The 15,735-nt window shown below is 37.4% G+C and overlaps 1 long non-coding RNA gene across 4 annotated transcripts in view; it reads left to right on the top strand.

The window, feature by feature from the left end:
- The window catches only part of LOC130707380 (uncharacterized), a 227,723-nt gene that overhangs the window by 121,170 nt on the left and 90,818 nt on the right, over positions 1-15,735 (top strand). For all 4 annotated transcript variants that reach the window (XR_009007270.1, XR_009007268.1, XR_009007269.1 and 1 more), the window contains exon 3: positions 14,989-15,134. This is a non-coding gene — a long non-coding RNA (uncharacterized LOC130707380). The remainder of the gene's footprint in view (positions 1-14,988; positions 15,135-15,735) is intronic.

Raw genomic sequence — 15,735 nt, 5'->3', positions numbered from 1 at the left:
TTTTCTTGACAGACCTCAGGTTACAGGCTGTGTCAGGCCTCATTTGGTGAGAAGCATGTTTGTTTCTCTTGTCAGCTTCTTGACTGGTTCCTTTCCAGATTTCTGCAGGGCAGCCATATGGTCATTTCGGCATGTCTTCTAGATTACTTCTATGGCAGGATTCCAGGTCTTGATTAGTGTTTCAGAATCTGCTCACACTGAGAGGGCTTTAGCTTTTGCCCTTTAGTTTTATTTCAGGTAGCATATTCAGATCTGGTGTCCTTCCTGTCTCATCTAAAGTTCATTTGATTTTGATGATTTTATTTTATGTGGCCCATGTATTTGGCTAACTTTTTATCTTCTTATATTTTAAGCAAGAAAGGCCCATAAAGGCCGTTGGTGAGGTGCCTAGACTGTGCTGATTTTGGAAAACTGAATGTAACAATAATTCTATTAGATGATCAGTATTAATGTGCATTAGATTGGCTAGAGATGTATACCAGTCTCCTCCTTTCTACTTTTTTTATTCTTAGTTACATAGTTCTTTAAATTTGTTTTTTTCCTGGTGGGGGTGGCAGGGATTTGTTTTGAAAATTTCTCTCTGTTACCGTGAGGCAAGGAGAAAATTACTCATAATGTTGGTAGTGATGTTTAAGAAAAAATTGTTCATGACACTTATAAAGATTAGTAAAGCAGACTTTATTCAGGGAGACTATCACGATAGTTGTAGGGACCACTGCAATGTGGTTTTGCAGTGGGGGAGAGAGATTGGGCTCAAACTTGGAATACAACTAGGAGAACTGGGGATGTATAGCCAAGTAGAAGGGTGGGGTAAAAATTACTCAGAGGAAAGAAACATGAAAATAAGGGGGATTCTGCTAAACAGACCTAAACAGGATTGTTGATGAAGGCAGGCCAGGTGGTCAGATATTACATGGGGGATGGTAGGGATGAGGAACCTAATCAGATATCCAGCGTGATCAATATTGAGGGTGGGGGATTCTGGTTAAACTGACATAGTAGGATTCTTGCTAAAATTGGACAATGCAGAGATGAACACAGAAGCCCAAAAGTTAGGGCCTAATTGGAAAGAGTTCAGAGGAGCCTGACTAAAGTTTGGTCAAGGAGAGACTCTTCAACAGTGATAATAAATGTAAAACTATAACTTTCAAGGAAGTAACTCTCAATACAGAAATACTGAAGCAAATCTCTGTTAACAAAACAGACCTTTAGGAGCTTCCCTGGTGGCACAGTGGTTAAGAATCCGCCTGCCAATGCAGGGGACACGGGTTCGAGTCCTGGCCCGGGAAGATCCCACATGCTGCGGAGCAACTAAGCCCGTGCACCACAACTACTGAGCCTGCGCTCTAGAGCCCGCGAGCCACAACTACTGAGTCCACGTGCCACAACTTCTGAAGCCCGCGTGCCTGGAGCCCGTGCTCCTCAACAAGAGAAGACACTGCAGTGAGAAGCCCGTGCACTGCAATGAAGAGTAGCCCCTGCTCACCGCAACCAGAGAAAGCCCACACACAGCAACAAAGACCCGACGCAGCCAAAATAAAAATAAAAAATAAATAGATTTATAAAAATACAAAACAAAACAGACCTTTAGTTAAGTTCATGCTTAACCTCAGTGAACCAATAGCAAGATATTCTCTACCCGTATTTACTTTTGGTTATTTTTGATCACTAAATTAGGAACTATATCATTTCAGGTTTTTTTGAAGTTGAAGAAAAGCAACTTAATGTCTTATATTCAGTCTCCGCTCCATGAATTTGTTATTTTGATTTCAGTGATAAGGATTGAAATTATAATATGAAGGAGCAAATTCAGACATCATGAAACACTTATTTTCTCTTAAAAGATAAAGGTTTTAAATAAACAGGCTATAAAATACTGTAATATTTGGAGACTCAGGCTTAAATTCTTTAATCAAATTAATTATTAAAATCTAAATTTTACTCTGCTTATATATTTTATTTAATTTTTCTTTGACAGTTTGATTTTATAAAAAGGAACCTACTTAATGTATTTTTTCAGAATTTCTTGTATTTTTTAGGAAGCATATTTTATTGTAGTTAACTTGTGTGTGCAAAATGCCCTGTTTGGGTGGGAGGGAATCTTTCCAAAGAAGCTGTATTGAACTTTTTGTCTGTTATCTCATCTTTCTAAGAAAGCATTCCTAAGCATTCTGTCTAGAGTGCTTTGTATTTAGGTTTGAAGGTTCTTATTGTCATGGCTGGCACTCAGTTTAGAAAGTGACCTTTTTGAAGATGACTAGAAGTTTAAGTTTACTAGATTCTAGAAGGTTAGCTGCTAAGTGCAGATTTCGAAGAATTGTTTGACTTTTTTGCAGCAGGATATTTTCTTGGATTTATATTCAAACTTTCAGTGCCTCTAAATGGAGTAGATTATAATCAACAAAATGATTTTATTTTTGAGCACCTGCAGCTCTAAAGGATCTAGTCCCAATCCTTTAGACATAGGTTCTGAAGCTTGTAGTACCGGTAGATTCACTTGAGATACGTGTTTAAAATTCACATTGTTTGGTCCCACTAGCAGAGAGTCTCACATTGTTGATGAGAAATTGGGCCCGGTATTGAGCATATTTAACAAATGTCTAACACTTTGAGAAACATTGCTTTAGGACCTCAGTGGTTCCCAAGGCTGATGATGCATCTGAATCAATTTGGTCTGGTTGAAAAAGTATGTTGAGGGCTTCCCTGGTGGCGCAGTGGTTGGGAATCCGCCTGCCAGTGCAGGGGACACGGGTTCGAGCCCTGATCCAGGAGGATCCCACATGACGTGGAGCAACTAAGCCTGCACGCCACAACTGCTGAGCCTGTGCTCTAGAGCCCGCGAGCCACAACTCCTGAAGCCTGTGCGCCTAGAGCCCTGTGCTCCCGAACAAGAGAAGCTACCGCAATGAGAAGAAGCCGGCGCACTGCAACAAAGAGTATCCCCCGCTCTCTGCAGCTAGAGAAAGCCCGCGTGCAACGACGAAGACCCAATGCAGCCAAAAATAAATTAATTAATTTTTTAAAAAAAGAGAGAAAAGAAAAATTAAAAAAAATATGTTGATACCTGGTTCCACCCTATAGCTACTAAATTAGAATCTCTGGGAGTGTGGCCCAGTAACGTGCATTTTTAACAAGCTGCCTGGTGATGCTTATACAGAGAGCCACATCTCAGGATCCCATCTTTGAGATCCATTGCTTAGTTCCACCTATGCCTGAGGGCCTTGAGCCTTTTTGTTCTAGGATCTCCCAAGATCTAATTTCTGGGTGATACACTGTATTAGAAAGCTTTTGCTATTACTTCTCAGACATGCCCAGATGTTGACACTGTACTGACTAAAAAGTATTGCCTTTTTTTTTAAATCATTCTTTAACATTTTTCTAATCAATACTAGGTGATTTAAGGCATATACACACACACGTACACCTTATGGGATTTAATGGCAGCTTCTTTTTGAACATAATTGTTAAAACATAAAAAGACTTTACACACTTTAGGAACTTAAATTCAAGACAAAGTATTATTATATATGTGTGTTTTGATACTACTGACTAACATTGTTAATGTGATATTTTTATGTAAAACTAGTTACTTAATGTGAGTTCTATGTAGAAAGGTCTGGAAAAATTGGTATTTGTTACTTAGTTATCTTAAGCATTTTGCTGAATTGTATGGCTTGAGGATTCTTTAGAGTTGTAATAAATGTATGGCTTGAGGATTCTTCAGAGTGGTAATAAACTTTGAATAAAGTAAGAAGCAGTTTATTCTTGGTGGTGGTGTTACAATGGCTAAGTTTCATGCAGTTATAGTCTTTACACAGTAGTTGAAGGAATAATAGCTCTTTTTCAAAAGGTTTAAATGCTTTCTTAAGTTTAGATGTGCTTTGCTTGTATAATCAGTGTTTAATGGAGAGCTTTGGCGAATAATCTTTCTTGAGAGCTAAACACAGAGAATCAACAATTTTTATTTTTTAGTTACTTATGCACACTGAACCTATGAAAAAGGTTGGAGTGTGTTAAAGTCCAAGAAAAGAATGTGAGCACTTTTTATTACGTGTGTTAGTTTACATTCTGTATGGCTACATTATGTCACTCAAAAATATTGCATCCTCTTTACCACCTGTTAAGGTTGGTTTAGAAGGCGTAGTGGCTTGTTTCATATTTCTCTGTAGCTAAAGTTCTTAAAGTTTCTAATAATAACTTTTTTTTAATTTGCAGAAATTCCACTTAACTTTGTTAATTTTCTCCTTCAGGTGAGCTTCTTAATCCATCAGATTTCCAAACTCACTAACCAGTCAATCTTCAGTCACTGCTACTAAAGTAAAAATTGTTGGGAACAATTAGTTTAACCTCATATTACAGTGCTCTCGCAGTTAGATACTAATTAAGCAGTTTTGCCTATTTAGAGTAATGCCTTGTATGCTATTCAGATGCAGAGTTATCTAATACAGCTCCTTGTTTTTAAACCTATTATACTATTATCACTTTAAAGTTAAATTTCCAATTGGCTGTTAGAAAGCAATAATTATTTTGTATAGTCCTCAGTAGGAACCCCAGAGGAACCCCAGGCCTACCACTGCTCCCTCATGAGGGAGGGGAATTGGAGGGGGAAAGTACAACCTGTAGATGGATATAATGAGCAAGTCCTTTTACAGAATGCTACATGAGGAGTCATTTTCTGGTCCTAACAATGATGCTAGTACTGGAAATAGATGTGATTTTTTTCTAACGATCATATTTTACTGCTGAATTTAGTTATTCTCTATTTTATCCTCAAATATTTAAGTAGGCGATGTTAGCAACAGGATTATAAGTGGCATGGTAAGAGTCTTACTACTTGAAAGTTTCCCTTGATGTAGTTGGAGTACATCATTCTAGCTATCTGCTGCCTCATTTATTTTTTGCAATGTTTGCTTCCTGTCCTTCATTGGTGTGCATGTGCCATAATATACCACTTTATATCATAGTTTAATTGTACATATTGTATCTCCCTCAACCGGAATGTAAATTCCTTGAGGAGAGTCTGAAACTGATTTTGTAATTCCTCTTGGTACATGGAACAGTGCTTTTCATATGTAGTAGTAGACATTCAGCAAGTTTTATTTAGTGGTAGTGGTTACCTGGTTTCACTACCTATGAAATTACTATTTTCCTGATGCCTGTTTAGCTTAAGTAATGATGATAAGTATTTATTTAATTGATTTTCTTTCATACTTTAGAATATTTATTTTAGCAATTTTATTGCTACTCTTAATTTTTTATTCAATGTTTTATTAAATGTTATTATTTAAGCTCTTGTAAATTCAAAGATTGTTTGAGTATTTTAGGTATTTTATTCTTTTTGTTGCAATGATCAGTGGGATTGTTTCCTTAATTTCTCTTTCTGATTTTTCGTTCTTAGTGTATAGGAATGCAAGAGATTTCTGTGCATTGATTTTGTATCCTGCAGCCTTACCAAATTCATTGATTAGTTCTAGTAGTTTCCTGGTGGCATCTTTAGGGTTTTCTATGTATAGTATCATGTCATCTGCAAACAGTGACAGTTTTACTTCTTCTTTTCCCATTTGTATTCCTTTTATTTCTTTTTCTTCTCTGATTGCCGTGGCTAGGACTTCCAAAACTATGTTGAGTAAGAGTGGCGAGAGTGGACATCCTTGTCTTGTTCCTGATCTTAGAGGAAATGCTTTCAGTTTATCACCACTGAGAATGATGTTTGCTGTGGGTTTGTCATATATGGCCTTTATTATGTTGAAGTAGGTTCCCTTTATGCCCACTTTCTGGAGAGTTTTTATCATAAATGGGTGTTGAATTTTGTCAAAAGATTCTTCTGCATCTATTGAGATGATCATATGGTTTTTATTCTTCAAATTGTTAATATGGTGTATCACATTGACTGATTTGCGTTTATTGAAGAATCCTTGCATCCCTGGGATAAATCCCACTTTATCATAGTGTATGATCCTTTTAATGTGTTGTTGGGTTCTGTTGGTTAGTATTTTGTTGAGGATTTTTGCATCTATGTTCATCAGTGGTATTGGTCTATAATTTTCTTTTTTTGTGATATCTTTTTCTGGTTTTGGTATCAGGGTGATGGTGGCCTCGTAGAATGAGTTTTGGAGTGTTCCTCCCTCCACCGTTTTTTGGAAGAGTTTGAGGAGGAGAGGTGTTAACTCTTCTCTAAATGTTTGATAGAATTCACCTGTGAAGCCATCTGGTCCTGGATGTTTGTTTGTTGGAAGATTTTTAATCACAGTTTCAATTTCATTACCTGTGATTGGTCTGTTTATATTTTCTAATTCTTCCTGGTTCAATCTTGGAAGGTTGTACTTTTCCAAGAATTTGTCCATTTCTTTCAGGTTGTCCATTTTATTGGCATATAGTTGCTTGTAGTAGTCTCTTACGATCTTTTGTATTTCTGCAGTGTCAGTTGTAATCTCTCCTTTTTCAATTCTAATTTTCTTGATTTGAGTACTCGCCCTCCTTTTCTTGATGAGACTGGCTAAAGGATTACCAATTTTGTTTATCTTCTTAAAGCAACAGCCTTTAGTTTTATTGATCTTTGCTATTGTTTGGTTTGTTTCCATTTCACTTATTTCTGCTCGGATCTTTATGATTTCTTTCCTCCTACTAATTTTGGGTTTTCTTTGTTCTTCTTTTTCTAGTTGCTTTAGGTGTAAGGTTAGAATGTTTATTTGAGATTTTTCTTGCAGTGAGCTTGAATTGCTATGAACTTCCCTCTTAGAACTGCTTTTGCTGTATCCCATAGGTTTTGGATCGTCATGTTTTTGTTGTCATTTGTTTCTAGGTATTTTTTGATTCCCTCTTTGATTTCTTCAGTGATCTCTTGGTTATTCAGCAGCACACTGTTTAGCCTCCATGTATTTGTGTTTTCTTTACTGTTTTTTTCCTGTAATAGATCTCTAATCTCACAGTGTTGTGGTCGGAAAAGATGCTTGATACAATTTCAATTTTCTTAAATTTTCCAAGGTTTGATTTGTGACCCCAAATGTGATCTATTCTGGAGAATGTGCCGTGTGCATTTGAGAAGAAAGTGTATTCTTCTGCTTTGGGGTGGAATGTCCCAACAATATCAATTAAGTCTGTCTGGTCTCTTGTGTCATTTAAAGCTTCTGTTTCCTTATTTATTTTCCATCTGGATGATCTTTTGGTGTCAGTGGGGTGTTAAAGCCCCCTATTGTTGTGTTACTGTCGATTTTTCCTTTTAAAGCCATTTGCATTTGCCTTATATATTGAGGTGCTCCTATGTTGGGTGCATAAATATTTACAATTGTTTTGTTTTCTTCTTGGATTGATCCATTGATCATTATGTAGTGTCCTTTCTTGTCTCTTGTAACAGTCTTTATTTTAAAGTCTATTTTATCTCATATGAGTGTTGCTGCTCCAGCTTTCTTGTGATTTCCATTTGCATGGAATATCTTTTTCCATCCCCTCACTTTCAGTCTGTATGTGTCCCTAGGTGTGAAGTGGGTTTCTTGTAGACAGCATATAGACAGGCTTGTTTTTGTATCCATTCAGCCAGTCTGTGTCTTTTGGTTGGAGCATTTAATCCATTTACATTCAAGGTGATTATCGATATGTATGTTCCTATTACCATTGTCTTAATTGATTTGGGTTTGTCTTTGTGGGTCTTTTTATTCTCTTGTGTTTCCCACTTAGAGAAGTTCCTTTAGCATTTGTTGTAAAGCTAGTTTGGTGGTGCTGAATTCTCTTAGCTTTTGCTTGTCTGTAAAGCTTTTGATTTCTCCATTGAATATGAATGAGATCCTTGCTGGGTAGAGTAATCTTGGTTGTAGGTTTTTTCCCCTTCATCACTTTAAATATGTCCTGCCACTCCCTTCTGGCTTGCAGAGTTTCTGCTGAAAGATCAGCTGTTAACCTTATGGGGATTCCCTTTTATGTTATTTGTTGCCTTTCCCTTGCTGCTTTTAATATTTTTTCTTTGTATTTAATTTTTGATAGTTTGATTAATATGTGTCTTGGCATGTTTCTCTTTGGGTTTATCCTGTATGGGACTCTCTGTGCTTCCTGGACTTGATTGACTATTTCCTTTCCCATGTTAGGGAAGTTTTCAACTATAATCTCTTCAAATATTTTCTCAAACCCTTTCTTTTTCTCTTCTTCTCCTGGGACCCCTATAATTCGAATATTGGTGCGTTTACTATTGTCCCAGGAGTCTCTGAGACTGTCCTCAATTCTTTGATTCTTTTTTCTTTATTCTGCTCCCTGGCAGTTATTTCCACCATTTTATCTTCCAGCTCACTTATCCGTTCTTCTGCCTTAGTTCTTCTGCTATTGATTTCTTCTAGAGTATTTTTAATTTCACTTATTGTATTGTTCATCACTGTTTGTTTGCTCTTCAGTTCTTCTAGATCCTTGTTAAATGTTTCTTTTATTTTCTCCATTCTGTTTCCGAGATTTTGGATCGTCTTTACTATCATTACTCTGAATTCTTTTTCAGGTAGGTTGCCTATTTCACCTTCATTTATTTGGTCTTGTAGGTTTTTACCTTGCTTCTTCATTTATAACGTATTTTTTGTCATTTTATTTTTTTTTTCTGATGGTTGGGGCTGTATTCCTGTCTTACAGATTATTTGGCCTGAGGCATCCAGCACTGGAGTTTGCAGGCAGTTAGATAAATCTGGGTCTTGGTGCTGAGATGAGGACCTCTGGGAGGCCTCACTCCTATTTATATTCCCTGGGGTCTGAGGTTCTCTGTTAGTCCAGCGGTTTGGACTCGGAGCTGCCACCACAGGAGCTCGGGCCCAACCTGTGGCCTGGGAACCAGATCCCGTAAGGCATGTGGTGTGGAAAAAAAAAAAAAAAAGAAGAAGAAGAAAAGGAGCAATACAATAACAAAGAATAAAAAACAAAATAAAATTAGAAAGATCAAAAATATATTAGGAAAAATAATAATATAATTGAAACAACTGCAACAAGGTAAAATAAAACTGTAACAGAAAAAAGAAAAAGAAAAAAGGGGGGTGGGGGAACAAGCCAAAAAGGAGCAGAACAATAACAAAGCATAAAGAATAAAATAAAATTAGAAAAATAAAAGATTTATTAGAAAAAATAAACATATAAATGAATGAAGAACAATTAATCAACAAGGTAAAACAGAACCCCAATCTAAAAGAGGAAAAAAGGAAAAAAAAAAAAAAGCCTTGTCTATGGGGGGTGGAGTTTAGGCAGGGTTGGAACTTAGACATTGGTGGGGGTTATGGTGGGGCAGGGCCTAGGCTTAGGAGCCCATGCAGCCAGAAAAGGTCTTGGGGGCGGGGCCTGGGCGGGTGATGTTCAAGTGTCGGGCAGGGCCTCTACTTAGGACCTACAGAAGGGGAGAGGCAGCACGTCCAAAGGAGGGCCTTCAGAGTGTGGAGTTCTGGGGTTTGGAGGCAAAGCCATGGGTGAGGGTGTGTGGGTGCGGTTTAGGCCCAGCTCATTGGAGGGGTTCTCTGAGTGTAGAGGTCGGGCCCTGGGTGGGGGTGTAAGGATGGGGCTTGGTCTCTGCACAGCAGGAGGGAGGCTCTGAGGGCAGAGAATTAGGCCCAGGAGCCCAACAGGCTCTCTGGTGCCTAAGTGGACAGGGAAAGCACTGGCTGCGTTCCCTTCCATTCCTCCATGCCCCCACTCCCCATCTCTCCCGGGGTCTCCCCAGTCCCCGCTGGACCCCTAACCGTGGGTGTGTCCTGCTGGGTGTAGGAACTCCTCCCCTCCCCCAGCCACCCCTCAGGGGTTTGAGTCCAGTAGGTCTGGCCTTTACTTTTGCTTTCCCTTCCCTCCCTCCCACTCCCTCAGGACCCATGCAGCTGGAGGGGACATTCATGGGCAGAGGATCAGGACCGGGATCTCAGCAGGCTCCTGAGGGCCCAAGTGGGCAGGGGAGAACTGGCCATGCTCCCTTTTGATCCTCTGCCCTCCCAGTGGTCCCCCAATTTCCCCCTTTGGGGGTGGGATCCCTTCCCCTCTGGCAGCCACCCGTTACGGGCGCCAGTCCCATCCCACCTCCACTTCTCCCCCTCTCACTCCCCCCATGCCCCACGTCCTACCTGGTCACTGGGGGTTTCTCCCCTCCCCTTAGGTGTCTGTGGTCCCTCACTGGTGCCTGGTAGGTGCCCTAGTTGTGTGGAGACGTGAATTCCATGTGCTCCTAGTCCGCCATCTTGACTCTTCTCCCCAATCTTAAACTTATGAATTATTTCTGGAATTTTCCATTTAATATTTTCAGACCATGGTTGACTGTGGAAAGTGAAAGTGAGGATAAGAGGGGACTACTATAATGCAAAACCAGTGTTGATTTTTATTGTTGCACTAAATTGTAAAACCTGAATTGGTAGGCAATAATACCACAAATTAAATAAATAAAAATTTGGGAGAATCAAGGCTTAGATGTTGAGGCAGTTAAAGTCTAACTCATTGCCATGATAGTTTGGATAATAGGAATAAGTCGTCTTATTTAATAACTTATTTAATAAGTTAAAGTAGAATCGCACTGCTTATGATGAATCTGTTGGTAAAAAAGGCCCTACTGATACTTGGTTAAGTGGGGTTATTATGGCTAATCATATCTTGGAAGAGTACTATCCTTGCCAATTTTTAAACTTATTTTGAATTTTAACCCTTCAAATAATTTACGTGGAAATTACTAACAACTACATTTCTTTGAAATTTTCCTTGTGTGAGCAATGGTGAGAATCTTTTAAAGCATATGTTTGAAATATAACCTTTCAAGTATATTTACTTCATATACTATAATTTTTTTAAAAATCATGACTGGTAGAGCGAATTTTTTTTTAATATTTATTTATTTATTATTTATCTCGGCTGTGCTGGGTCTTAGTTGCGGCACACGGGATCCTCATTGCGGTATGTGGGCTCCCATTTGAGGCATGCGGACTCTTAGTTGCGGCATGCATGTGGGATCTAGTTCCCCGACCAGGGATCGAACCCAGGCCCCCCGCATTGGGAGCGCAGAGTCCCCCCTACTAGGCCACCAGGGAAGTCCCTGGTAGAGCGAATTTTATAACAGGATATTGATATCATGTTGTTCTACCTTATTCTTTCTGTTTGAGGCAGACCATTTTTGTTATTTTGGTATTGGTAATGTGTGATGCTTGTTTACACATTCTTAACACAATTAAGCAATAGCGGTATATCATAGACTTAGAGCTAACTGGCCAATCTGTAGATTGAATTTAGCACCCAATTCATATTTTTCCCTTTTATTACATTATCTTTATGGTAACCACATGGAGATATAAATTTCAGGAAGTTTCCAGTTCAAAAACCTCAGGCTCTCACGCAACATAACACATTTATACAACATTTAAAAGTACAAAAGCTCCTTTTGGTTAAGGGACAATACAAGAAAACTCATAAATTTAATGACACCAGAAGTTCTGGTCCGCGCTGTCCCAGAAAAAGGTAGCCAAATCTGTTTCTTGGCTCTCTCGTTGGTAAGAATGTCCCCCTCTGATACTCAGCACAAGGTGAAAGTTTCTACACCAAATGTTGGAGCCTAGGTTTTCAGAGTCCAAGCTGATGACTGCCACTGGTCCTTGGGACTTGGGAGCACCCAATTTAAAGTCCCTTATCCCAGTGGTCTTCACACTGAAGTAAGGCCACCCACTTATGAGATACAGGAAGAAAATGTAACTTCCATTTTTTTATACATATTTTTATTTTTTATATCATATGCAAATTTCTACTTAGGTTTACACTATATATAACATATTAGTCATATAATATATACCTCATTTATAAATAAATAACTGCACATATTGCTGCATACTTAGCTATTTACTATTAGGAGTACTCAGTCAAAATAACTTAAAGACCACAGTTCTGACAGTAGCTAATCAGAGAGAATGGACACTAAGGGGAGAAATGGGATCCTTTGAAAGGGATAGACAAAGGTCCAGTGATTAACAATATAATAAAAAAGTACAGATTAGAATATTATATGTATCAAGTGATTTGTTTATAGATTCTTTATATACTTATTATAAAACATAAAAATGATCCGTATTCACCAAGTTAACAGGAGTTTTACTAACTATAAGTAGACTACATACAACTTTCATAATAGTTTGGAGCAGTTTAAAGTTCAGGCACAAGTATTTCGCATATAGTGGCTTTTCATTTTCTGGTTGTGGCTGACCTTTATGTAGGCCTTTTTTATTGCTATAAATGTTCTTTTTCAAGGGATAAACTGTTTTTGTCTTTTTGTTCTTGGTGGAGGGAATGTAAAGTAACTTTAAATAGTTTTAAACAAATTATTATAAATCAGATTATGAGAGACATGTTAATTTTCCGTGTTTCCTGAAGTTGCTAAAATTTGTGCATATTGCTTTTATAGCCAGAAAAAATATTTAAAAGAATTAATAGAAGTAACTCCTAGTAATAGAACTAAAAACAATCTGCATATCTTCTAAATTACCTATGGTAGGGGAAAAGGTAAGAAGGGAAAAAGAAGTAAACAGTAAAACATAGAAAACAAGTAGCAAGGAAGCATTTATAAGAGGAAGAAAAAAGTTATGACAGGTTTAATCAAGTTTGTTATAACAATAAATATAAGTGGGATGAACATACCTTTTATAAGGAGAAGACATACTCTAAAGTTTTTTCAAAAAGCCTAATTACATACAGTATACAAGAGTAGCACCTAAACAGCATGATTGAAAGAAATTGAAAATAAAAGAATAGGCAAACCAGATACATTATAATAGAAGGAAAGCATAAAGGGGTGATAATGTTCAATTTGACAGAGCTTAAAAGTAATAAATGGAACAGACTACAATGGTGAAGCATATAAGCCATAATGATGATGTCATGAATCAATATGTAACCAAATTATACAGAACTAAATTTCTATAAACTTTTTTTTGTTTGTTTCTTGTTTTTGGCCACACGGCGCAGCTTGCGGGATCTTAGTTCCCCGATGACCAGGGATTGAACCCATGCCCCCTGTAGTGGAAGTGCAGAGTCCTAACCACTGGACGGCCAGGGAATTCCCCAGAACTAAATTTAAATGATAAAAATTGCAAGAGGTAAAGAGAATTGTTATATCTGAAGAGTAGTTTAGAAACTTGAGTAGTTCTCTAAGTCTGTGACAGATAAAGATAATAATTTTATTATTACTATATTCTATATTTTTATTTCAGCTGCTATACAAGAAAAATAACTATTCTGAAAACAGAAAATATGTGTTCTCCATGACTCATGAAATATTTATGAAAATTGACCATGATTTTTGGTCACAAATAAAATTTCAGGTGATTCCAAAGAGTAGAAATAGATTGTCCTAGACTCTCTGCCTATGGCAAAATAAAATTAGAGCTAAGTAATAAAGATAGGAAGGAAATTTTGTAATTTTCAGATCTTCTCTAACACTCTTGGGTCAAAGAAGAAATCAGAACTGCAGTTGTAAGATAAAGTTGGCCCTCCAGCCCTCTGTGTCCAAGGATGTGGAACCCGGAGAGGTGGATGGCCAAATGTAAGGGACTTGAGCTTCCTCAGATTCTGGTATCCGTGAGGGTCCTAGAACCAGTCCCCCACAGAACTGAGGACGACTGTATGTAAATAATATGATAGTTCACAGTATGCTGCATTTTCTTTTGTTTTCCAATTTAAAAAGCCCAATTTTGTATTTTGGTTTCAGAAGGGTAGTTAAAGGACAGTATTCAATAACAAATGTTTCTTGGCCCTCTGTAATGTGCAAGACATTTTGTTTGATGTGAGATATAACTCTGAGTAAGACTGAGCCTTGGTGCTTGTAATCCACTGGATTTGATTATTCAATGCACATTAGTAGTAACTTAATTGAGATGCATATATGAAAAATCCTTTATAGTTTCTTTGTAATGAAACTAAAGAGTTCAGTATGATCATTTTAATTTTCAGCAGAGGTACCTATGGTACCTATATGGAGAGGAGAAGTAGATTATTACTGTAGATTGATTGAACTGTGTAGAATGTCTGGAGATCTTGGTTCCTTTTTACCTCTATCACCTGTTAGCAGTTCTGTTTCATTGGACAATTTAAGTTTATCCCTCTGGGCTTCAAATTCTTCATCCATAAATGAGGAAGCTGAATTAAAATATAAGATTCTTTATACATGTTATTTTTGTGTAGCTGTGAATCAATTCATAAGTATTGAGCATCAAGTTCTTTTCAATCTGTAGGGACCAAACTTATGCTCTAGTTGGGGAAGAAAGACAAATTTAGGGCTCCACGCAAGCAGAGGAGAGTGCGTATATCTTTAAAAAGGACAGAGATGGAGAAAAGAAGAGCATTGGGAAAGGTTTCACAGAGGCAGTGTGACACCTGAGCTGATCTTGAAGATAAGTTTTTGTCAAGTGAACAGGGAAGGAGAACATTTTAGGTGCAGGAGATAATAGAAGGTATAGAGGCAGAGAAGTGAGCGTTTTACATTTGGGAAATTGCAGTTAGTTTGTATGGCATTTCGTAGTTAACATGGGTTTATGGAGGAGTAGCAAGACATCAAGTATTGATGTATATGGGAGCTGAACTGTGAAAAATAATGGGCTTTAAGTTAAAGGCAGTGAATAACCATGGAAATTTTTTTAAGCAGTGGAGGGAGGTGGCACTGTAAGATTTACTTAGGGTGGACGCAGAGATAGCATTTAGGAAACTGGCAGTTGAGACATGATGAAGTCTTAAATAAAGTAATGGCAGTGGAGATGCTATACAGGTTTTAGAGTAGGTCTCTAAAATGGATGGGCTTTGTAGGGTTGACAGCCCTGGAAGTGTGTGCAAAATTTAATATGTGAATGTATTTTCCTCTGGGAGAGGGTCTATAAATTTCATCACATCATGCAGGAGGGCTATTAGGGTAAATAAATATTGTAGGGAAAATTGACAGAGTGATATTTTACAAACTATGAAGGTTAAATAATTTTAAGTTTTACTTTATTCATTAGTGACTAATCTAATCTTTTTTCACTTTTTTAGAGTGGACAGGCCAAAATCTCATCAAGTTCGAACCTCTGGTACAATAAGGCGAACCTCTTCTTTGGATACGACCTTATCTCACAGGACAGTGGCCACGAGATCCTCATGTTCATTACCCTTCATGCATGAAAGATAAAGCTACTCAGGTAAAATAAGCAAATCAAAATCAGTTCTTCTATTTTGATCACAGTAAAGAAAATTAATTTAATCAAATTTTCCCAGTTATTAAATATATTCAACCAAAGAAGAAAGCCATTTCTTTTAATAAACTTTAGACTAAGTATTTTTATCATCTCGGTTTTGAAAGTTTTTAAATTATTTAATATTTAATAAATAGCACATCAGTCTACATTGTGTGGTTTTTGAGACTTATAGTTTTAGGAATTATTTTCCTACAGAAATTAATGACTAGTAACTGTATTAGAAAATACAGGCATATCTCGTTTTACTGTGCTTTGCTTTACCGTGCTTCTCAGATATTGTGTTTTTTTACAAATTGAAGGTTTTTGGCAATCTTGCATGGAGCAAGTCTATCGGCGTCTTTTTTCCAACAGCATTTGCTCACTTTATGTCTCTCTGTCACATTCTGGCAATTCTTTAAATATTTCAAACTTTTTCATTATTATTATATTTGTTATGGTGATCCGTCATCAGTGACCTTTGTTGTTACTATTGTAAAAAGATAATGACTTGCTGAAGGCTCAGATGGTGATTAGCATTTTTTAGCAATAAAGTATTTTTAATTAA

Source organism: Balaenoptera acutorostrata, chromosome 2 (assembly GCF_949987535.1).
Source record: "Balaenoptera acutorostrata chromosome 2, mBalAcu1.1, whole genome shotgun sequence".
Classification (NCBI taxonomy): domain Eukaryota; kingdom Metazoa; phylum Chordata; class Mammalia; order Artiodactyla; family Balaenopteridae; genus Balaenoptera; species Balaenoptera acutorostrata.
Note: the sequence above shows the minus strand (reverse complement) of the source record. Positions and strands in the feature narration are given on the sequence as shown.